The sequence below is a fragment of the Schistocerca nitens genome, chromosome 1, assembly GCF_023898315.1.
Source record: "Schistocerca nitens isolate TAMUIC-IGC-003100 chromosome 1, iqSchNite1.1, whole genome shotgun sequence".
NCBI lineage: Eukaryota > Metazoa > Arthropoda > Insecta > Orthoptera > Acrididae > Schistocerca > Schistocerca nitens.
Genome location: NC_064614.1, coordinates 735,744,502 through 735,769,928, shown reverse-complemented (window position 1 = coordinate 735,769,928; position 25,427 = coordinate 735,744,502).

The following is a 25,427-nucleotide window of genomic DNA, read 5'->3' as shown; positions in this document are numbered from 1 at the left end:
TGTGGCTGGTTTGCATTGTTGGAATTTGCTATTGGAGTGTTGGGCAGTTGGCTGTTAACAGCGCGTAGCGTTGTGCAGTTGGAGGTGAGCCGCCAGCAGTGGCGAATGTGGGGAGAGAGATGGCGGGATTCAAACAGGGCAGGGCCCTCCCGACAAGGGGACGTTTCATAATGTGACCACCTGTCATAATCCTGAATAATCACCTTTTGCTGCGCATACCGCGGCGAGGCGTGCAAGAAGAGAGTCATTTAGGTTCTGGAAGGTACGTACACGGGTGTTGACCCATGCCGACTCCAGTGCTGTGGCATGCGGTTGTGCATTATTGTGTTGCGGCAGCTTGCGAGCTCTTCACAGAACTGTGACATCACATTATATCTGATGGAGGGTTCAAATGGTTCAAATGGCTCTGAGCACAATGGGACTTAACATCTTAGGTCATCAGTCCCCTAGAACTTAGAATTACTTAAACCTAACTAACCTAAGGACATCACACACATCCATGCCTGAGTCAGGATTCGAACCTGCGACCGTAGCAGTCGCGCGGTTCCGGACTGAAGCGCCTAGAACCGCACGGCCACCGCAGCCGGCTCTGATGGAGGAACACAAATGTTTTACATCTGAGCTACTGAGCAATAGCCGTAGTGTAAGGTGCCACCATCGCTAGGTGGGTAACCCTGATGTTACTATTAATGCTAGGATTCGGAACAGACTAGGTGTTATTCTTGAAAAGATAAAAATACACTGTTGAGTCACATAAATGTCACCACCGCCCATGTTCGATGTCAACATGCAATATCCACTCACAGACGCCATGTGCTTGCACTAGCAGTGGAAGGACATGATCATTGGCCTTTGGACCAAGGGTGGGAGCGTTTCCGAATGAGCGAAGTTTATAAACTGTTCGCGTGCCACCGTGCTTAAAGTATACCGTGAATGGCAAAAGAGAGCTATCTGAAACCGGCGCCGTGGAAGCTGTGGTGCACCACGGGCCATAGATGACATTGGTGATCAACGACTGCTGAGATGTGTTCGGGTGGACAGATGTGGAATTATTGAGCAACTGACAGCCCAGATGAACCAACGGGATAGCAACAGTGTCTCCTCAACAATCGTTCAACGTATGTTTCTGTGTATGGACCTCCGCTGTGACTGCATGGTTCGGGAACCCAAGCTGACTGCTTTTTATCGGCGACGAAGGCTGGAAATGGCACGTCAGAACCCCAGCTGGACGTCCACTGAGTAGCGACGGGTGGCCTTTTCAGATGAATCGCGTTTTTATGTTCCGAGGGACAGATGGTCATCGGCGTATACAGCGTGAAACGTCTGAAACCAAACAACCTAAAACAATCGACGGACAGAGGGTGCGTTATGGCCTGAGGAATGCACTCGTAGCATTTCCTGGGTGAGCCAGTCATTCTGGAAGGTACAATGAATCAATACAAGTATGCATCCATACTTCGCCATCCCGACATGTAGTTTGGTTTTCCTCGGAGCAATGTCATTTAGTAACAGGACAATGTAACGTGTCACGCAGCTCACAGTACACGTGCGAGATTCGGGTAGCTCCAGGAGGAGTTTACCTTACTCCCTTGGCCTTCAGACTCCCCTGATTTAAACACAGTCGAGGCTCTGTGGGAACACCTTGATCGAGCTGTTCGTGCCATGGATCCTCAACCAAGAAATCTAGCGCAGCTGGGCACAACTTTAGAGTCAGTTTGATCCCACATCGCTGTCGGTACCGTCCAGCTCTTCATTGAGTCTGCAAATGCTGCTGATTATTCAGGCTTCGGACTGCTGGCCCCATGGATGTGAATGGACGGTACAGTATTGATATTTACATTCACGAACAATCTGAAAACAGAGTGTAATAAATTCATAGCACCAGAATTAGAGATATGTCTCTAGATTCTTGCCGCGCCATTCTCACCACGCTAACGAATGGAATGCGTCGCGGCACCGACTAAAAGAGACGCCATCACCCGTGACCGTTCAGCTCTTGCCAACAACTCAAGAGATCTGTCGGAGCTAAGTGCAAGTCGGGCGCGTCTTACTCGATGGCAGGTGAGATACACTCCGTACGATAGAGGTTTGCACCAACAACTATATCCGCATGCTGCAAACTATAGTGAAGTAGATGACAGAGGGTACTTTTCAGTGTTCCAAATATACTGCCTGACAAAAAGAAGGAGGAAACAAAATAAGACTTCGCGGCCTCAAAAAGGTATGTACTCTTATGGTAGTGACTGAAAAATCGAGTGAACTTTACAGAGAACTAGGTAGTACTAGCTCACCAGCATGATGTCAGAGCCCCTCTGACCTGGTTGCATGCACTGGTTCGGTTGGGGACAGTGTCATAAGGCCATTGTACCCTCTCCTGAGGCATGCCGCCCCATAATACTATCCGTGACCTGAAGTCACACCTGATGGCTCGCCACACAAAGACGACAGCAGTAACACAGCAAAATATGTGAAGAATGGAACCTCTTCCCAGGTAACCGCCATATTCGACGACGTTGGTCATCCAGAGTTGTGCAGAACAGCGATTCACTGTTGAACATAATGCGACGCTAATCAACAGCAGTCCATCTTTCTCGGTCACAGTACCCTTCCGAATGCAACCGTTTCTCTTGTGGAGCTAACGGCAGCTTACGCATGCATTGGCAATTCCCTGGTCCAGTTGCTACTAGTATCCGACCAACGGTGCGGAATAATTCATAATGTTGCAGGGAGTACATTACTTATTCTCAGATGACAAACGCAGATGTAAAGGGATACCAACAAGTGCACAATACGAGAATCCTCTCTTATGATGGGGAGACGTAGTCGAACGGAGCCTTGACGACGAGAATGCCTGCCCGCACGTTCCCATGTTGTCCATCACAAGAACACAGTCACATCCGAATACCTACCGAATCTGGATATTGCACGATTCGTCCACTCGCTAAATGGAAACACACAATCAGGTCCCTTTCAAACTCTGTCAGTTGCTGGTGGAGCTCTCTCACACTAGCATGTAGCACCTCCGTGTCCTTCACTATGATCACACAACATTTGTCGCTATTCACGCTATTTACACTACTGGTCATTAAAATTGCTAGACCATGAAGATGACGTGCTACAGACGCGAAATTTAACCGACAGGAAGAAGATGCTGTGATATGCAAATGATTAGCTTTTCAGAGCATTCACACAAGGTTGGCGCCGGAGGCGACACCTACAACGTGCTGACATGAGGAACGTTTCCAACCGATTTCTCATACACGAACAGCAATTGACCGGCGTAGCCTGGTGAAACGTTGTTGTGATAACTCGTGTAAGGAGGAGAAATAAGTACCATCACGTTTCAGACTTTGATAAAGGTTGGATTGTAGCCTATCGCGATTGCGGTTTATCGTATGGCGACATTGCTGCTCGCGTTGGTCGAGATCGAATGACTGTTAGCAGAATATGGAATCGGTGGATTCAGGAGGGTAATACGGAACGCCATGCTGGATCCCAACGGCCTCGAATCACTAGCAGTCGAGATGACAGGCATCTTAACCGCAAGGCTGTAACGGATCGTGCAGCCACGTCTCGATCCCTGAGTCAACAGATGGGGACGTTTTCAAGACAACAACCATCTGCACGAACAGTTCGACGACGTTTGCAGCAGCATGGACTATCAGCTCGGAGACCACGGCTGTGGTTACCCTTGACGCTGCATCACAGACAGGAGCGCCTGCGATGGTGTACTCAACGACGAACCTGGGTGCACGAATGGCAAAACGTCATTTTTTCGGATGAATCCATGTTCTGTTTACAGCATCACGATCGTCGCATCCGTGTTTGGCGACATCGCGGTGAACACACATTGGAAGCGTGTATTCGTCATCGCCATGCTGGCGCATCATCCGTCATGCTCGCGTGATGGTATGGGGTGCCATTGGTTACACGTCTAGGTCACCTCTTGTTCGCACTGACGTCACTGTGAACTGTGGACGTTACGTTTCAGATGTGTTACGAACTGTGGCTCTACCCTTCATTCGATCCCTGCGAAACCCTACATTTCAGCAGGATAATGCACGACCGCATGTTGCAGGTCCTCTACGGGCCTTTCTGGATACAGAAAATGTTCGACTGCTTCCCTGGCCAGCACATTCTCCAGATCTCTCACCAATTGAAAACGTCTGGTCAATGGTGGCCGAGCAACTGGCTCGTCACAATACGCCAGTCACTACTCTCGATGAACTGTGGTATCGTGTTGAAGCTGCATGGGCAGCTGTACCTGTACACGCCATCCAAGGTCTGTTTGACTCAATGCCCAGGCGTATCAAGGCCGTTATTACGGCCAGAGTTGGTTGTTCTGGGTAGTGATTTCTCAGGATCTATGCACCCAAATTGCATGAAAATGTAGTCACATGTCAGTTCTAGTATAACATATTTCTCGAATGAATACCTGTTTATCAACTGCATTTCTTCTTGGAGTAGCAATTTTAATGGCCAGTATTGTATATTCTCCAACAAAACTGCTAACGACAATAATGCACTTTCGTGGCCATTCTACCTGTCACAAGGAATTCAAACCGTAATGATTTACATACCTGCCGACTGCATGTTGGTGTGCGAAGTTACATTGACATCCGATCATGTCTTCTGGCTGCTTCACCTTGTTTGTCAGACAGTGTTTTGGACTTTCATCTAGAAGAATTACAGCTTAGATGGCTCTGGGAACGCTGTAATTAGTCTGGTCTTCACGACCCCTGCAGGAGTGATGTGTAGGATGAAGTAGTATGTTCCTAGATTACCACATGATTCTCTTTCTTGAGACTTCGCAAGTAGGCTTCATGGGATATGTGGCATTTATCGTCAAGTGTCTGAGAGTTCGGGATTTTTAGCATCTGCTTGACGCTCTCCCACGAGTCAAATAAGTCTCTGACTTATGGGTAACCCGACTTTGTCACCAGTAGCAAGATCTCTGAATTTGAGTATTGTAATCTTCTTACTAGAAAAGTTGATTTGCCCAGATCGCAGTAAATATAAATAAAGACAGGTAGGTTTGGCAAGTTAAATTGACATTTTCGGATCATCTGCATGCATGGACTAATGTGTCACTCTGTGTAGTGCATGGTCATTTAGTCATGATCATGTTTCAGAACAACTAGTTGAAGAAGACGCACCTATGTAGCGATGTACATTAAACTGTACAATAAAACCATGATTGAATCAAACACGCACAAAAGTTTCTAAACATATACATAGAGGCTGGAGAAAAATTGTGTCATGAAACATTAACCCTGGATAGCTGGCAACAGTAAGAACCAAAATTACTAATATTGTGTAGGTCGACAATGCACAATTTTTAAACTACGGAAACTTGGCGCCACGCGCTCCTATTGGCCGCGGGATTGCCCTGTTGCCGGATGCTCTGAACAACACATGACCGAGAATGCTTTGCCTTCCAGAGATCGCGATTAATCGAAGGCGGCTCGTTGTTCTTCAAACGAATACTGTGCTGCCATGCTTACTGTATGGCTAAATCGCAGGTGACGTGTGTGTGCTCCGAAGCGAAGTTTAGTTGTGAATGGCTCTGATGTGATGTGAAGACAAACAGCAAGACCTATTCGACACGTGGGGCAGTGACGAGGCGAGGGACGTTTATATGTGTGAACCGACAACTAGCGCTGCCCGTCAACCGACGAACGGCAATAGGGCAATCCCACGGCCAATCGGAGCACGAGGCGCCAAGTTTCCGTAGTTTAAAAATGGTGCGTTGTCGACCTACACAACATAAGTAATTTTGGTTCCTACTGGTATCATCTACCCAGGATTAAAATTTCGTGACACAATTTTTCGTCCATTGATAGTGATCGGGCCAAATATCTCACGAAATACGCATCAAACGAAAAAACTACAAAGAACTAAACTCGTCTAGCTTGAAGGGGAAAACCAGATGGTGCTATGGTTGGCCCGCTAGATGGCGCTGCCATAGGTCAAACGGATATAAACTGCGTTTTTTTTTAAATAGGAACCTCCATTTTTTGTTACATATTCGTGTGGTACGTAAAAAAATATGAATGTTTTAGTTGGACCACTTTTTTAGCTTTATGATAGATGGCGCTGTAATAGTCACAAACGTATGTACGTGGTATCACGTAACATTCCGCCAGTGCGGACAGTATTTGCTTCGTGATACATTACCCGTGGTAAAATGGACCGTCTACCAATTGCAGTAAAGGTCTATATCGTGTTGATGTATGGCTATTGTGATCAAAACGCTCAACGGGCGTGTGCTATGTATGCTGCTCGGTATCCTTGACGACATCATCTAAGTGTAAGGACCGTTCGCCGGATAGTTACGTTATTTAAGGAAACAGGAAGTGTTCAGCCACATGTGAAACGTCAACCACGGCCTGCAACAAATGGTGATGCCCAACTAGGTGTTTTAGCTGCTGTCGCGGCTAATTCGCACATCAGTAGCAGACAAATTGCGCGAGATCCTGGAATCTCAAAAACGTCAGTATTGAGAATGCTACATCAACATCGATTGCACCCTACCATATTTTTATGCACCAGGAATTGCATGGCCAAGACTTTGAACGTCGTGTACAGTTCCGCCACTGAGCACAAGAGATATTACGGGACGATGACAGATTTTTTCACGCGTTCTATTTAGCGAAGAAGCGTCATTCACCAACAGCGGTAACGTAAACCGGCATAATATGCACTATTGGGCAACGGAAAATCCACGATGGCTGCGACAAGTGGAACATCAGCGATCTTGGCGGGTTAATGTATGGTGCGGCATTATGGGAGGAAAGATAATTGGCCCCTATTTTATCGATGGCAATCTAAATGGTGCAATGTATGCTGATTTCCTACCTAATGTTCTACCGATGTTACTACCAGATTACCACTGCATGACAGAATGGCGATGTACTTCCAACATGAGCTCGCGTGACGTTGAAGCGGTACTGAATAGCATATTTCATGACAGGTGGATTGGTCGTCGAAGCACCATACCATGGCCCACACGTTCACCGGATCTGACGTCTCCGGATTTATTTCTGGGCGGAAAGTTGAAGGATATTTGCTATCGTGATCCACTGACAACGCCTGACAACATGCGTCAGCGCATTGTCAAAGCATGTGCGAACATTACGGAAGGTGAACTACTCGCTGTTGAGAGGAATGTCGTTACACGTATTGCCAAATGTATTGAGGTTGACGGACATCATTTTGAACATTTATTGCATTAATGGGGTATTTACAGGTAATCACGCTGTAACAGCATTCGTTCTCAGAAATGATAAGTTCACAAAGGTACATGTATCACATTGGAACAACCCAAATAAAATGTTCAAACGCACCTATGTTCTGCACTTTAATTTAAAAAACCTATCTGTTACCAACTGTTAGTTTAAAATTGTGAGCCATATGTTTGTGACTATTACAGCGCCATGTATCACAAAGCATTAAAAGTGGTCCAACTAAAACATTCATATTTCTTTACGTCCTACAAGAATATGTAATAAAAAATGGGGGTTCCTATTTTAAAAAACGCAACTGATATCCGTTTGACCTATGGCAGCGCCATCTAGCGGGCCAACCATAGCGCCATCTGGTTTCCCCCTTCAAGCTAGACAAGTTTCGTTCTCTATAGTTTTTCGTTACTGGCATCATCTACACAGGATTAAAATTTCTTGACACAATGTTTTTTAAGTAGTCTTCTTCCTGCACAGACCGAATTTTGCCAGTATTCTGCCAATGAACCGAAGTCTGCCACCGGGTTTACCTGCTACTGAGACGACCATTTCATTTCATATACCCACAAAATGTTACAAACAGGTATTTGTATGTGTCCACTGAGTCTCCTTGTGACTCGTTTATACGGTTGTGGCAGGGTACTGCGTTTTCTGAAGTGCACAGTTTTACATTTCTGAACGTTTAGAAGTCCGATGACGTGCGCACATGGTACTTTGGGCTTAATCATCAAGTCACGACCTCATTTTGTCGCGAAAGAGATCAGTTTTCTTCAGCTCGCTGTTCTTGCAACTTAAGCTTGACCGAAAAAGAAGATGAATATGTTAGTAATCCTTTCAGTTCTACACGGTGCTGTATGGAATGGTTTGTTGTAGTGTAAGTAGAAAACATTGCGTGTGCTAGATGGCAGAAGAGAAAATAAATACTGCTCTCAATGAACCAGAATGAAAAGACAGAACGGTACTATGGACGAGAGCCATTGTCTGCGGTGCCAAGTTCAACAGCTCTCAGGTGGCTGTAGGGTCCAGCGGCTGAGCTTGTTGTGACGTGGCCGCGTGCTTCAGCTGTCTGTCTCTGTGACTGGCCGTCTGGCCCACTGCCAGCGGCGCCTCCCACCCCCTCCTCCCGGCGGTTCACACCAGAAAGGAACGCGGGACGGGACACTAATAATAGGCGTGTATTTCTGTCACTTCCGATGAGCTGACATGCCATTCGCTGACTTCATCAGAGACCCGAGCAGTCGATGTAACGGAGGGCAGATGCGGAATAGGATGACAATGAGTTTTTCGACGACCCTGCTTTGACGAAGAATCATTCCGTGGCACTTTGTGGTACAGCCATGGTCGGCGTAGATCTATAGTAGATAATTTTTCAATATTATTATATTAAAACAAATGAACCGGAAACCTGCATTTATTTCAAAAGTATTGTCCAGTAGTTTTGAGGCGTTTGTCCCACTGCGACACAAGGCGGTCAATGGTCGTTTCGTAAAATTCCTGGGGCTTTGTTGTGAACCAGTTCCGAACGTTCTGCTTGAAGTCCTCGTCCGAGGTGAATCGTTGCTTGTCATAGCCCTCCGTCGCTCACCAAAAACGGCATAATTGCAGAGAGACAGGTCCAAATTGTATTGAAGATTTTCGAGGACCTCCCTTTCGAATGTCAGGAAGATCTCCCGACAGCGTTTGCTGTATGGGGCCTAACATTTTCGGGAAGCATAATGATACCGTGGATGAGCTGCACTGGTCGTTTCTACACTACTGGCCATTAAAATTGCTACACCACAAAGATGACGTGCTACAGATGTGAAATTTAATCGACAGGAAGCAGATGCTGTGATATGCAAATGATTAGCTTTTCAGAGCATTCACACAAGATTAACGCCGGTAGCAACACCTACGACGTGTTGACATGAGGAAAGTTTCCAACCGATTTCTCATACACAAACAGCAATTGACCGGCGTTGCCTGGTGAAACGTTGTTGTGATGCCTCGTGTAAGGCGGAGAAATGCGTACCATCACGTTTCCGACTTTGATAAAGGTCGCATTGTAGCCTATCGCGATTACGGTTTATGGTATCGCGACATTGCTGCTCGCGTTGGTAGAGATCGAATGACTGTTAGCAGAATATGGAATCGGTGGGTTCAGGAGGGTAAGACGGAACGCCGTGCTGGATCCCAACGGCCTTGTATCACTAGCAGTCGAGATGACAGGCATCTTATCCGCATGGCTGTAACGGATCGTGCAGCCACGTCTCGATCCCTGAGACAACAGATGGGGACGTTTGCAAGACAACAACCATCTGCACGAACAGTTCGACGACGTTTGCAGCAGCATGGACTATCAGCTCGGAGACCACGGCTGTGGTTACCCTTGACGCTGCATCACAGACAGGAGCGCCTGCGATGGTGTACTCAACGACGAACCTGGGTGCACGAATGGCAAAACGTCATTTTTTCGGATGAATCCATGTTCTGTTTACAGCATCACGATGGTCGCATCCGTGTTTGGCGACATCGCGGTGAACACACATTGGAAGCGTGTATTCGTCATCGCCATGCTGGCGCATCATCCGTCATGCTGGCGTGATGGTATGGGGTGCCATTGGTTACACGTCTAGGTCACCTCTTGTTCGCACTGACGTCACTTTGAACTGTGGACGTTACGTTTCAGATGTGTTACGACCTGTGGCTCTACCCTTCTTTCGATCCCCGTGAAACCCTACATTTCAGTAGGATAATGCACAACCGCATGTTGCAAGTCCTGTACTGACCTTTCTGGATACGGAAAATGTTCGACTGCTGCCCTGGCCAGCACATTCTCCAGATCTCTCACCAATTGATAATGTCTGGTCAATGGTGGCCGAGCAACTGGCTCGCCACAATACACCAGTCACTACTCTTGATGAACTGTGGTATCGTGTTGAAGCTGCATGGGCAGCTGTACCTGTACACGCCATCCAAGGTCTGTTTGACTCAATGCCCAGGCGTATCAAGGCCGTTATTACGGCCAGAGGTGGTTGTTCTGGGCACTGATTTCTCAGGATCAATGCACCCAAATTGCGTGAAAATGTAATCACATGTCAGTTCTAGTATGATATATTTGCCCAATGAATACCCGTTTATCATCTGCATTTCTTCTTGGAGTAGCAATTTTAATGGCCAGTAGTGTATATTATAGCTTTTTGAAGGGCGACCAGGGTTTGTGAGTAATGCTACGTATTCACCGTTGTCCTTATGCTGCAGGAAGCTGATACGAAGGGAGCTCTTTTGGTCAAAGAAGAAGGTACTTCTGCGGACAGCTTTGGATTTTTGGGTGGAGGGAGCCCTGCACGCTTTCCCTGGATTCGGATTCAAAGAGATGACATATTGTCTTGTCTTTAGTGACCACTCGTGACAGGAACCCATTCCCTTCTTTAACACAGGTCTGCAGATGTCGAGTCCCATTCGACGTGCTCCCTGAATACGGTGAGGCACCAACTGAGCACACATATTGTGGAGTTTCAAGTTGTTCTTAATGACAGCGTGAACGCTTCCGACACTCAATCCGATTTCTGCGGCAACGATTGTTACCGTTTCTCTCTGCCTTCAATAATGAGGGCATCCATCTGTTAGACAGTGACATCTGCCATGCGGTGAATTCCGCGGTGTTCCACATTGTGCATCAGCGGCCAACGAAATTCGTCCGTCCCCGAATTACTTGTACTAAACCTAGACCCTTGCAACAGCCATGCAGGGCTCTCCGTACCCTTGCGCCATTCTTCGATGAATTAACATTCCCTGCACTCTACCCGCTATCAGAAAAAGCAATACACCCCAGTGCTCTTCTTACGAGGCCCTCATTACATTGTTTCCAGTATGAGTGATGCGTGCGCATGCTGCTCTGTCATCGCGTGAATGTGAGCCCCTGTCCGTCTAGCGGGGAGCATGGGGTATCAGTTCTCTTAAAGGGGCTGCAGCTTCCTCCGCAGGCAGTGACATGATGATCCCTTCAGTGATTTTTAATTTTACAACCTCCAGCTGGTTTCTTTTTGAACGTACATTGTAAGGGTGTTGCAAAGTCTTCACATCAAAAGTCTATGGCTGATAGATGGGTATCAACTTTTGTTAGAGGAAAACAGTTCCCTGACGCTTCCCACCGACGCTAGAAGCCTTTTTACTGAATTCGCCAGCCCAAGAAGGTGATATTTCACCGAACCAGTAGGGTCTATTAAGTGTGCTGCAATCTGCTTATTCAAGTGAACTGATATAGTGATTTTGAACATGAAAACCTCGAGAACGAGTGTTTCTAAGCGGAGAACGACACAGAGTGCGGCGTGGGAACTTCCTTACTTGAAACGCGCATAGCCGGCCGGTGTAGCCGAGCGGTTCTAGGCGATTCAGTCTGGAACGGCGCGACCGCTACGGTCGCAGGTTCGAATCCTGCCTCGGGCATGGATGTGTGTGATGTCCTTAGGTTAGTTAGGTTTAAGTAGTTCTAAGTTCTAGGGGACTGATGACCTCAGATGTTAAGTCCCATAGTGCTCAGAGCCATTTCCATTTTTGAAACGCGCGCCACACAACGGCCATTAGTCATTGTTGTTTGGGTTGAATTCGTTCGAAAGCATGGGACCCAACTTCTTTTCTTTTTTTTCGAAAGCATTGGTTCAGTAGCAATCTTGCTGTGGAGCACGCGTTCACCGTGGCAACTCACTTTTGCAATGGCCGCTCGGTCATCGCAATCCAACGTGGATTCAGGGAACAGTTTAATATCGCGCCTGCAGGTCGTGTTCCTGATGGAAAAACAGATCGTTTTGTGGGAGGACACATTTATAGATACCGGTAGAGTGCAAGAAAAGAAACCAGGACCTATAGGAACCACGAGGACACTAGAAAACGTCGAGAAATTAAGGCTGCTGGTTTTGAATTCCCCCAAGCGATCCGCAAGCAAACGTGCTGCTCTTGCAATTTCTGATCGCAAAGTGAGACGTATTCTTCAAGAAGACTTGAAATTTCATCCATGCAAACTGGCAGTGGTACATACGTTTAATCCACGGAACTTTGTTTCACAAAAAAAAAAGGCGTGTGAAAGCTCGATCGAAAACCTGCATGATGTCGCCCTTGTGTTCTTCAGCGATAAGGCAGAGTTTCGTTTGTATGGACGCGTGAATAAACAAAGTATACGATAGGGGAGTGGCGTAAAATTCCGACAACTTCATGAGCAAAACTGTTTGAGATGCATTATACAAAACTGGCAATATAGGGCCATGGTTTTTTCGAGAGAACGATAGGATAGTTACTGTCACATATAAGCGTTTTATCCAGATGACTGAGGAGTTTTCCCTCCCCGAACTTGCAGAAATGAGTGTGGCGGATGCCTGGTTCCAACAAGGCGGCGGCACGGCTCACACGGCGCGAACATCTGGACTGACCCTCTTGAGCGAACAAAAAAAAAAAAACAAAAAAAAAAAAAAAAAAAAAAAAAAAAAAATGGTTCAAATGGCTCTGAGCACTATGGGACTTAACATCTGTGGTCATCAGTCCCCTAGAACTTAGAACTACTTAAACCTAAGTAACCTAAGGACATCACACACATCCATGCTCGAGGCAGGATTCGAACCTGCGACCGTAGCAGTCCCGCTGTTCCGGACTGTAGCGCCCAGAACCGCACGGCCACAGTGGCCGGCTTGAGCGAACACTTTCCCGACGTCTCATCTCTCTGAGGAGCGATCTTCTGTGGCCTGCACCCTCGCCGGATTTAAGCCCCCTGCAACTTTTTCTTATTGGGATAACATAAATCATTGGTGTATACCAATCGTCACCGGAAGAATGTTCGTGCTACTATTGTCAATATACACAATGCCATACTGGACAAAATGGAACGAAACTTCCGAGGCCTATTCTCCAAATGCACTGAGCAGAATGGAGGCCCCTTCGAGATATCATTTTCAAAACCTAATGAAATAAATTTTAAATGTACCTCTATGTAAAGAAAAGAGAATTAAATTTATACCTCCAATACTTTCAGTTTTATGATTTTTTTAAGATAAGGAAGTTCAACGCCGCACCCTGTGTTTTACAAGCTCGGCAGATGATTTAAGCGGAGCAGATGACTGGATTATAGGCAACACGCTTTGCATACTAACACCGTTGAGTTCCTACACCCTGCCACCTCTCACAAGGGAAGCTCCCCATCGCACCCCCCTCAGATTCAGTTATAAGTTGGCACAGTCGATAGGCCTTGAAAAACTCAACACAGATCAATCGAGAAAACAGGAAGAAATTGTGTGGAACTATGAAAAAATAAGCAAAATATACAAACTAAGCAGTCCATACGAAACATAGGCAACGTCAAGGACGATCTGAGCGCAAGAGCGCCGTGGTCCCGTGGTTAGCGTCAGCAGCTGCGTAACGAGAGGTCCTTGATTCAATTTTTACCTCGGGTGAAATTTTTTATTTTCAGACAATTATCAGAGTTCAGGCACTCACACATAATCAACTTCGCTGTGCAAAATTCCAGGACATGTTCAGATTTGCTTGGACATATGCAGGATTTGACGGTCTACACACGGGAAAATTTGAAAACCTTAAAAACATATGTTTTGACAGAGCACAGAGAAAACTGTGCGACTGTGAAACTGTTGCATTCATTTGTTGAAGTTTATGTGACACACTCTTATGTTATCATCAATTTTTTGGAAGTGATTATCACATCCACAAGAAAACCTAAATCGGGCAAGGTAGAAGAATCTTTTTACCCATTCGCCAAGTGTGCAAGTTAGGTGGGTCGACAACATATTCCTGTCATGTGACGCACATGCCGTCACCAGTGTCGTGTAGAATATATCAGACGTGTTTTCCTGTGGAGGAATCGGTTGACTTATGACCTTGCGATCAAATGTTTTCGGTTCCCATTGGAGAGGCACGTCCTTTCGTCTACTAATCGCACGGTTTTGCGGTGCGCTCGCAAAACACACACTAAACTTATTACAGTGAACAGAGACGTCAATGAACGAACGGAAAGATCATAACTTAGCGAAAGTAAAGAAAGTAAAATTTTTAGTCGAGGGAAGACTTGAACCAAGGACCTCTTGCTCCGCCGCTGTTCACGCTAACCGCGGGACCACGGCGCGCCTGTGCTGAGATTATCCTTGATGTTGCCTATATTACCCATGGACTACTCAGTTAGTATATTTTGCTTATTTTTTCATAGTTCCACACAACTTATTCCTGTTTTCTCGATTGATCTGTGTTCAGTTTTTCAAGGCCTATCCACTGTGCCAAATTATAACTAAATCTGAGGGGGGTGCGATGGGGAGGTTCCCTTGTCAGTGGCATAACCAAACATTTCGCTCTTAACAAAAGTTGTTCCCCGTGATGTGATATATCACCACTAGACATTTGACATTGCTTTGAAACATCTTGCATACTGCTGCCTCAGGTCACACAGTTGATATCGTTACTGGTTTCGACTTATTACGAAATCATCATCAAATAATCTGTTTGGAAATAAAATACTAGAAAAACTAAATTAGAAATCAAATTTTCTGTACCGTGCATAACCGTACTTACTTGAGTACACTGTAATGCGACTCGTCAGCTGATGAGGTCCAGAGAGGCGCTCGCAGATGACGACCACCTGCAGACGCAAACTAGTACACGGTGGTCGCAATTGTACACTTAACACTCAGTATAAAAGAACAGATAGATCAAGCCACTATGAGACGGCAGAAAAAGGAATCCCAACAAAGAAAAAAGATATGTCATAACAGATCTGACGATACAATGCGAAAGGCTTTGTTCCGGAAACTGCTTTGTTCATTTAGCAAACTGATTTGAGTATTTCCTTAAATTAGAAAAAAATTTCAAGTTCTTTAATAAGTGTCTCCAAATGATACCCTTGGGAACATAAAGACGGATATGAAGATGTTAAACTGTTCAAATGGCTCTGAGCACAATGGGACTTAAACTTCTGAGGTCATCAGTCCCCTAGAACTTAGAACTACTTAAACCTAACTAACCTAAGGACATCACACACACCCATGCCCGAGGCAGGATTCGAACCTGCGACCGTAGCGGTCGCGCGGTTCCAGACTCTAGCGCCTAGAACCGCTCGGCCATTTCGGCCGGCTGTTAAACTGTGCATCCCACTTTACGTAAACAATGAAAAATGAGAACTAGATACTATTTTATTACTATTTACATTACAGTATTGTTTAAAGTGAACATCAAAATATCTGCCCGTTTGGCCTATATAAAAGTTCGGACAGGAGCCAAAGTTTATGTTACACACAGCAGACGTTACCTCTGTGGGGGTTTCCAATTTTCGACCTGAAATTATCACTGTTCCCTTCAAACATATTAACTGTTGCCACGCAATCTCGTTACCCATGAGAATGACACTTGGTAGCCCTACCCCCCATCTTTCTGGAACTGTTGTACTGCAGTTCCAGTACAACTTCCGTTGCTGCCCTACTGCGGTCGCGAAGTGGGGCCGAGGCTGTTTCCCAGATAAGTTATTGCAATATGACGATGTATTACAATATTATAGTTTTTAGTTTTTGACGTTGTCCATTATGGACAAATCGCAGTTCGTTTTATTGTGAAGAAGGTTGGGTTATCCCAACTGAAACCTAGGTAAATCTAGGTAAACATTGCAACTGAGGCTGTTGTTAATTTAAAATTAATATTTATACAGTTGCTGACAGGGCCGTGAAATGTGGAAAAAGGGTGCCAGACTGAGATTCATTGCGAGAATATTAAAGAAATACAATTCATCCACGAAAGAACTGGCTTACAAAATACTCATTCAACCCATTCGAGGGTACTGTTCGCGAGATTGGGAACAATACCAAGTAGAATAGAGAGCAGAAGAGAGAGATTCAACGAAGAAATGCTCATTGTTTCCTTACTGCAGCGAGAATGTTACGGAGATGCTACTGTGGCAGGCACCACAAGAGAGGCGTTGCGCATCGCGAAGAGGCTTTCTGTTGGAATTCAGAGAACGTATGTTCCCGGAAGTTTCTGCCAACATATTACTTCCTTCCTAATACTTATACCACGCAATATATCACGACGAGAAAATGAGAAAAATTAGCGCTCAGACGGAGCTTTTTGACAGACACTTATCTCACGCACCATTCGCGAATGGGACAGTAGAAGAACGACATGAAAATGGTACCAGAAGTAGTTTCCACCACACACCAGAAAATGGGTTGACAAGTAAAGACATAGATGTACCACATGCTTAAGTTTCTGGGTTTCCTTTAGGCAACGAACTTCTGGCTGATAACTGAGAGCGGCCATTTGTTCCCGATCTCCTATAATTTCAGTTCTCCCTGCAAATGTCTTAAATTCCCTTTCACGTCATCTTGAAAAACTAATTTATAGTCATCCCATCAAGTGACTAACTCAGTCATCGGGAAAGCAAGTGCTGGTCACCAGGAAAATACATGCACATTGCATGGGGGCTTAATTAAAATAAAATGCAAATAATTTTAATTTTTTGATTTAGTAGCTGTATGTCCGATTACGAAGTCTCGTAAACGGTAGGCCCTGACTAGTATTATTACGCAATCTGACTGCATAGAACAACAACAAAGAATGAAATGGAAATTTTCATTAACACAATTAATTAATTAAGTCCCCAGCAACTATAAAACCTACGAAACCAAAGCACAAGTGTAACTGTTCTGTGTGTGGAAGAATGACTCAACGTACGCATCTGGCACGGTTCTTCTTCAATAACACAAGAAATTTTAAATATCATTTATACTGAATTAATTAAAGAAAATTAAAATACCATAATTACTCAAGAGAACCAGAATTACACTCTAATCCAAGAACACAAGCCAGATGCTTTGTTGACTGAACCTGTAATGACGCATTATTTACAACATTAAAATAATGAAAAATAAATCAAGTTTTGTTACCTTCATATATTGATGAAAACCACTCAAATCATTACAATATCTCCATTAGAACAACATCTGCTGTCTATTCCATCAAACAACTGCATAAAACATGGAACAAGCACTCCCTACAACATCTCGACAAACACTTTTCACTACGATATCTCAGCGAGCACTGCGCTCCGCTACCTCTCAATAATCATAGCCTACTACGAGTTCTGAACAAGCACTGCACTCCGCTACATCTCAATAATCACTGACTACTACGAGTTCTAAACAAGCACTGCCCACTACGATATCTCAATAATCACTGCCAGTGGAGGCGGCGGAACAATACTCTCTAGCGCGATCTCTGGCGCTGTGGCTCAGTGTAGCCACCTTTCAACATGCTACACAAACATTAATAGTAATGTAGTTCAACGTTCATACCGCCAACTACTTTCTGTTATATTTGCTTCCGTAAGACCTATTTCGTAAACCACTGTCCTAGAAATTTGCCGCCGCTCACGATAGTCATTTCAGCCACATTATCCTCAAAATTTCTGGAAACTAAAATTAAAATTTCGTAATTGTGGAAGGTCTCTTCAGTATAATCAGTGATTTAATTCCTTGCTGTATTCGTCAGTCAGGTTCATACCAGTGTCTGAATCCCAGTTGGGGTGGCACATTATACTCAAATCATTTTTCTAAGTACCTGTCATCACTCAATACCGTTCATTATTGCCATTTTGGGACTGAGATATTCAGAACCATTGTCCCTTGCGAGAATAATAGGCTCGCAATTTCTAATTCGCGACCGCGTGAATAGTAATTGTTACAGGAGCGTCGGTTCGGTCGTACTAAGACGTCGGACTTCGTAGAGCATTAATAATTCCGGACTCTGAAAAAATTCGCTACCGTTAGTAGCGATCTGTATGAGATGTAAAAAATGGTTGCTAACTGTTCGTCGGCAAGTCGTTATCACGGAAAGCGATACAAGAACTTACAAAAACTCGACATCTAGTCCGTCTTTTCTGAGTCATCAGTCTTCTGGCTGGTTTGATGCTGACTACCATGAACTCCTCTCCTGCGCCAACCTCTTCATCTCAGAGTAGCACTTCCAACCTACGTCCTCAATTATTTGCTGGATGTATTCCTATTTCTGTTTTCCGCTACAGTTTTTACCCTCTGCACCTTCTCTGGAGAACCTCCTCATTCTTTACTTTATTAGTCACCTAATTTTCAACATTCTTCTGTAGCACCACATCTCAAATGGTACTGTCGTCTTCTGTTCCCAGTTTTCCTCAGTCAATGTTTTTCTACCTTTCAACGCAGTGCTCCAAACGGACATTCTCAGAAATTTCTTCCTCAAATTGAGGCATGTGTTTGATACTAGTAGACTTCTCTTCTCTAGGAATGTCCTTTTTGCCAGTGCTAGTGTGCTGTTTATGATGTCCTTGCTCCGTCCGTCATGGATTATTTTGCTGCTTAGGTAGCAAAATTCCTTAACGTCATCTCCTTCGAGACCATCAGTCCTGATGTTATGTTTCTCGTGGTTTTCATTTCTGTTAGTTCTCGTCTTTCTTCGATTTACTGTCAGTCCATGTTCTGTACTCATGAGATGTTCATTCCATTACGCAAATCCTGTCATTCTTCTTCAGAGTCACTGAGGATAGCAGTGTCATCAGTGAATCTTGACATTGATATCCTTTGACCTATAATTTTAATTCCACTCTTGAACCTTTATTTCCGTCATCGCTTCTTCGATGTATAGATTGAACAATAGGGGAGGCAACCTACATCCCTGGTCTTCTACTCTTATTGTTCCCCCTTTGCTCTTGTACGTATTGTATATTACCCGTCGTTATCTATAGCTTACCTCCATTTTTCTCAGAGTTTCGAACATCTTGCATCATTCTACATCATCGAACGCATTCTCCAGGTTGACAAATCCTATGAACGTGTGTCGACTTTTCTTTAGTCTTGCTTTCATTATCAACGGCAAGGTCAGAACTGCATCTCTCGTGCCTTCACCTTTCCTAAAGCCAAACTGATCGTCATCTAACAGATCCTCGATTTTCTTTTCCAGTCTTCTGTACATTATTCTTGTCGGCAACCTGGATGCATGAGTTGTTAAGCTGATTGTGCGATAATTCTCGCACTTGTCGGCTCTTGCAGTCTTTGTAATTGTGTGGATAACATTGTCAAGGAAGTCAGATAGTATACTGCCAGACTCATACGTTTTTCAGAGCAACGTGAATAGTCGTTTTGTTGCCACTCCCTCTAGTGATTTTAGAAATTCAGATGGAATGTTACCTATCCCTTCTGCCTTATTCGATCTTAAGAATTCCAAAGCTGTTTTAAATTCTGATTCTAATACTAGATTCTATATGTCTTCTACATGGACTTCTGTTTTTTCCGTTATCACATCATCAGACAAGTCTTTCCGCCTCATCAATGTTCACTTACCACCGATCCAGCACGGCGTTCCGTCTTACCCTCCTGAACCCACCGATTCCATATTCTGCTAACAGTCATTGGATCTCGACCAACTGGAGCAGCAATGTCGCGATACGATAAACTGCAATCGCGATAGGCTACAATGCGACCTTTATCAAAGTCGGAAACGTGATGGTACGTATTTCTCCTCCTAACACGAGGTATCACAACCAGGCAACGCCGGTCAACTGCTGTTCGTGTATGAGAAATAGGTAGGAAACTTTCCTCATGTCAGCACGTTGTAGGTGTCGCCACCGGCTCCAACCTTGTGTGAATGCTCTGAAAAGCTAATCATTTGCATATCACAGCATCTTCTTCCTCTCGGTTTAATTTCGCGTCTGTAGCACGTCATCTTCATGGTGTTGCAATTTTAATGGCCAGTAGTGTAATTTCTTCTGCATCTACTGGACGAACAGAGCGAGCTGAGTTTCACAAGATTTCAGATTGGAAATACGGTTTTCAGGCAAGTTACACGAGAGTGTAAAACTTAACTCACGATTCTACCACAAATTGACGTCATGGATGTCTATAGTGCAAGGAACCATTACGTAAATGTGTCAGTTTGAGGTTTTATTAGTACAATTTTATTCTATAGATCCCACATTTCTTCTGGGGTATATGTTATTAACAGGAGCAAATATGAATGCACCATACACCACCAGGGGTGCAAATCGATCTAAACTCCCGCGTGGAAGGGAACTAATATTATCTGAACAAGCAATGAGTGTTCAAGATTTTTTCCCCCAAATATAAAAGAAGTTCCAGACGCCTCACGCGACGAGACACCCCATAACATTCAGCACACCTTGCGGGAATGTAAGAGTGTATCCAGGCAATGTATAGCACACTGACTCTGGACGCTGGTGACTATACTGAAAGAATTTAGTTATCCATCATAAGAGTGTCACTATCAAGCTGTTGAACCAAGTATATGGGATACTTGCACTCTATGTAGAGGGGTGGAAGCAATGCACTGCACCCGCATTCGGGAGGAGAGAAGTTCAAACCTCTGTCCTGTCATCGGGATTTAAATGTTCCCGGTTTTTCTTAAATTATTTAAAGGCTAGTTTACACGGAGACACTACGTTGTGACTCTAAAGTTTCAGAAGTGTGCTGCTAAGCATTGCGTATGTGGCGCCCGCAGAGGTGAAAGTCGTTGACGATACGTAAAGTTTTGGGGCGTTCAAACTTTCACGACATGACACTATTAGTTTCGTATTTCCATGCATTAGATGATATGAACGTCGAACGATCTACGATGTCTAGCATCCAAAATATTTTGTATTGTATTGAACTGGGGACCTAGAAACGACAGAGAAGCTTCGTCCCCGCCATAGCCCTCAGTGGTTCACAACCCCATAACAGGCTACAGCAGTCCACTCACCCCACCGCCGTTACATACCGAACCCAGGGTTATTGTGCGGTTCGGTCCCCAGCCCCCCTCCCCCGGGAACGTCTCATACCAGACGAGTGTAACACCCCAAATGTTTGCATGGTAGAGTAATTATGGTGTACGCGTACGTGGAGACTGTTTGTGCAGCGATTGCCGACATAGTGTAACTGAGGTGGAATAAGGGAAACCAGCCCTCATTCGCCGAGGTAGATGGAAAACCGCCTTAAAACCATCCACAGAGTGGCTGGCACATCGGACCTCGACACTAATCCGCCGGGCGGATTCATGCCGTGGGCCGGCTTGCCTTCCCGCCCGGAAAGCAGTGCGCCCCCGCACGGCTAAACGGGCGGGCTAAACAAAAAATACATTGTATAAGAAACAATAAGAGATCTACGATTAATGCAGATCCATAACTGCTTTTGGAAACTTCTAGAACACTACTAATAACTCCCTTTTCCCTCCCCCCCCCCCCCCCCGCCACCACCACTCGACGATTCTGGGAATTATAGAGGTCTCAGGTATAGAACAGCTTCAGATGTATGATTACTGTACGTATGTGTTGTTGTACTGAATCAGTTTAAAAAGCTTAGGAAGGATTTCAAAATTACGTTTAAAGTTTATCGGAAATCGCTAAGCACTCTCTTTATCAAACTCTGGATGAGTATAGTCTTGGCAGTTTTTCACGTATATCGGTGTTTCTTCTTCTTGTGTAGTGGTCCGTCCAAGGATTGTTTTGCAACAGCTACAATAGCAGCTTGTCTCCATTCTGTGCGTCTTTCAGCTTTTCTCTTCATTTCTTTATAGGTGTTTATGACGTCGTATCTCCTGAACTATGAGATGTACAACGATATAACTGATATAATTTTGCAAGTACATTCAGCAGTGTATGTGGATACTATCTGTTAAATGCGTTGCGAACGGAGTTAGTAATAAGTAATAAATGCCTGACGCTGAAGTTGTACTGCATGAACAGCGAAAATGTAGAAAGCGTTCTTCATTTTATTATTTCTTTGGGGGGCGGGGGAGGTCAGTGAGAAAATACTTCGAAAAAGTTTGAAATTAAGTGTGAAGTTTGTTGGAAGTCGCTAAGTCCTGTCCTGTCATTCCCGAATACTGGGTGAATATAGTCTGGGTAATTTGCGCGCCGTGATCTACGCTACCAAAAGACGAACACACAGTTTTTAAGTTTAATACTTCTCTTATAGTCTTAAACCATTAATGTAAGATTACAATGAGGAGTTTAAGTCAGCATTTTCATTTTCATAATTATATGAAATGCTGGAAATCATATTTTTGTTACCCCCATAAGCCGTTAGATAGGCAACTGCAGCTGGAATGGGGTACTGTTTTAGCCAATGAGTAATATAGATGAAACGTTGCTGTAGCTAGTGATTTCTCAAAAAGCACAGCTTCGGAAATCCGGAAGTTTCGCTAGGAATACAATGTGGTGCTAACGGTGAAAACACAACATTTAATATGTGCGGATTAAAAAGCTTGGTTTCTGGAAGTCTGAGATAGTAAATGTCCCAAACAGATAGCATCACAAACATCTGAAACAAATTCGCCAATTGCAGACTTCGGAACGCATATGGATATCTTAGGAATGGGCGATACCAAGGTATTATGAAGCCAAAAAAAAAGTATTTTCTGGTTTCAATTCCTACGGTATTGCATACGCATTTATGTACGTATCTACGTCCCTATAGCCTCCTGAATTTTGTTAAGATCCGTGAACTGTTCTGACATCATTCTTCGATGACGGTAGTAGCTTCTGGGGTAATCCACCAAAATTTCGCCTGTGAGCAACAGAGTTGACAGCCGGCCGCAGTGGCCGAACGATTCTAGGCGCTTTAGTCCGGAACCGCGCGGCTACTACGGTCGCCGGTTCGAATCCTGGATGTGTGTGATGTCCTTAGGTTAGTTAAGGTTTAAGTAGTTCTAAGTTCTAGGGGACTGATGACCTCAGATGTTAAGTCCCATAGTACTCAGAGACATTTTTTGAACAGAGTTGACATCTTCTCGCTATCCACAGACAGATTCAAACACGTTTGGTTTTGTGACTGGTTGCTGCATATTTGGTAATTTTATGGTTTACGGTCGCTGCACGACTTGGGAACCACATGGAGCCCACCATTCATACGTTTGGTTTTGTTACTTTTTCGCGATTCCAAGTGGGCAAGTTTGAAATCCACCATTACCAATGTAACCACTAGAACTTTCATTTCGTACGTCAAAACGATGCTTTGGTACTCGTAAAATGTCGCCTTGTAGGCAGCCATTTCCGAAACTAGTTTCGGGACGCTGATTCCAATAAATGACTTTCACATCTCAATGTCCCCATGTAAACTAGGCTGAAGACTTATACCAGGATGGTCCCACCGAAAAGGAGACGGCCGATATATTTCCCCATCCTCAGCCCAATCTGTCCCTGTGCTTGGCTTCAATGTTTCGTTGCCAAAGGTCGTTAAAGCCTCATCTTCTTCTCTCAGGTGAAACAGAACTTCACGAAACTCTCACACAAACTACACTGATTACTACCAGCTGTAGATTTCAGTCCGCCAATCTTGCTGTGTCGAGCAGGACGCCTTGCGTAAAGCCCTGTGGAGCAGCTGTGCGCTGGCGGTGTCACGCCGACCGCTCCGGCCCCCAAACACTGGCGGGTCGCAACAGGTGCTGAGACCGGTGGGCGTGTCGCCAGCAGCGCTCCAGTTTGGGCGCGAGCCAGACAGCCCTGTCACGACGCCGGCTGCCTGCTCCGCTTCCTTCAATGAATTCCTGGCTCATTCCGGACGAATGCTCTACAACCGTCTAGGAAATTGTCTATGCAAAGGGTCTTTTACTAAACTAGTAGTTCCACTGCCTAGAGCTGCTGATAAAACATTCTTCATTGCAGTCGATTTGAATTCTTATGTTAGAATTTCATATGATTAATATGGGCGGCCAAGAGATGAATACAGTAAGCAGATTCAGAAGGATGTAGGTTGCTGTAGTTATTCGGATATGAAGAGGCTTGCACAGCATAGAGTAGCATAGAGAGCTGCATTAAATCCAGTCGTCGCACTGAAGAAAACAACAACAATATTAGATTGGTGCATACGTTTGCAGCATTTTTGCTTTGCATGTTGCTATTCCGGTTGCCATGGTTTTATTGGTCGGTAGTCACTGTCGTATACGAGGGTAGTCCCAAAAGTAAGGTCCCCTGTTTTTTTATAAGTACAGAACTATGTTTGTGTGGTAGTTGGTCACACTGTTATGAAGAGTGCTTCGCGCGCTGTGTGTAAATATGCGCACGCCGCGCTGAGGCGCTCAGTCTTGGCTTGGCAGCCGTTGAGAATGGAGTTCCCGTTGGATGTTACCGCCAAGTGCGAATTGCACGCAGTTATTCGGTTTTTGAACGCAAAGGGCACTGCGCCGATTGAAATCCATCGCCAATTGACGGAAGTGTATGGTGAGTCGTGCATGGATGTCAAAAATGTTCGTAAGTGGTGTAGAGAGTTTGCAGCTGGTCGAACCGAAATTCACGACGAACAAAGGAGCGGGAGACCGTCAGTTTCTGAGGAGACACTGTTGAAGGTTGAGCAAAGCATGCGTGAATATCGGCGGATCACCCTGGATGATCTCTGCTCGTTGGTTTCTGAGGTTCCCCGAAGCATCGCTAACAGAATTTTAACGGAAACATTGAACTACCGGAAGGTGTGCGCAAGACGGATGCCACGCATGCTGACTGAGGACCACATGGGGCAACAAGTTGATGCTTCCCGCGCATTTCTTCACCACCTTGCAGCCGAACAGGACAAATTTCTGGACTCAGTTGTCACGGGTGACGAAACCTGGGCATACCACTTTACACCTGAGACCAAGCAATTCAGAACCAGAGAAGAGGAATGTTGAGCAAGGGCGTACTCATTCTCCATGACAACGCTCGCAAACGCACTGCTCGGCAAACCGTTGCTCTCCTGCAACAGTTTCAGTGGAGCATAATCAGCAACCCACCCACCCTATAGTCCTGACCTGGCGCCCAGTGACTATCACCTGTTCCCTAGGTTAAAAGAACATTTGGCCGGAAAGCGACTCAGCTCCGACGATGAGGTGAAAGAAGGGGTTCATAACTTTCTGAACAGCATGACGGCGAGCTGGTATGACATTGGCATACAAAACTGCCACAGCGTTTACAAAAATGCGTCGACAGAAATGGTGATTATGTCGAAAAATAGCTAAATGTTCAAGCTGTAAACTGATGTAAACCATTGTAGAAATAAGCAGGTCTATGTACTTATAAAAAAAACAGGAGACCTTACTTTTGGCATTACCCTCGTATTTAATTGTTGCAATTTGAGTTTACGTAACTTCATTTTGTTATTTGGAGATAGTGAGTGGAGCTGTGGACGCTAGAAAGTCGAGTGCCAGGTCGAGAAATTGGAACATTTCCGA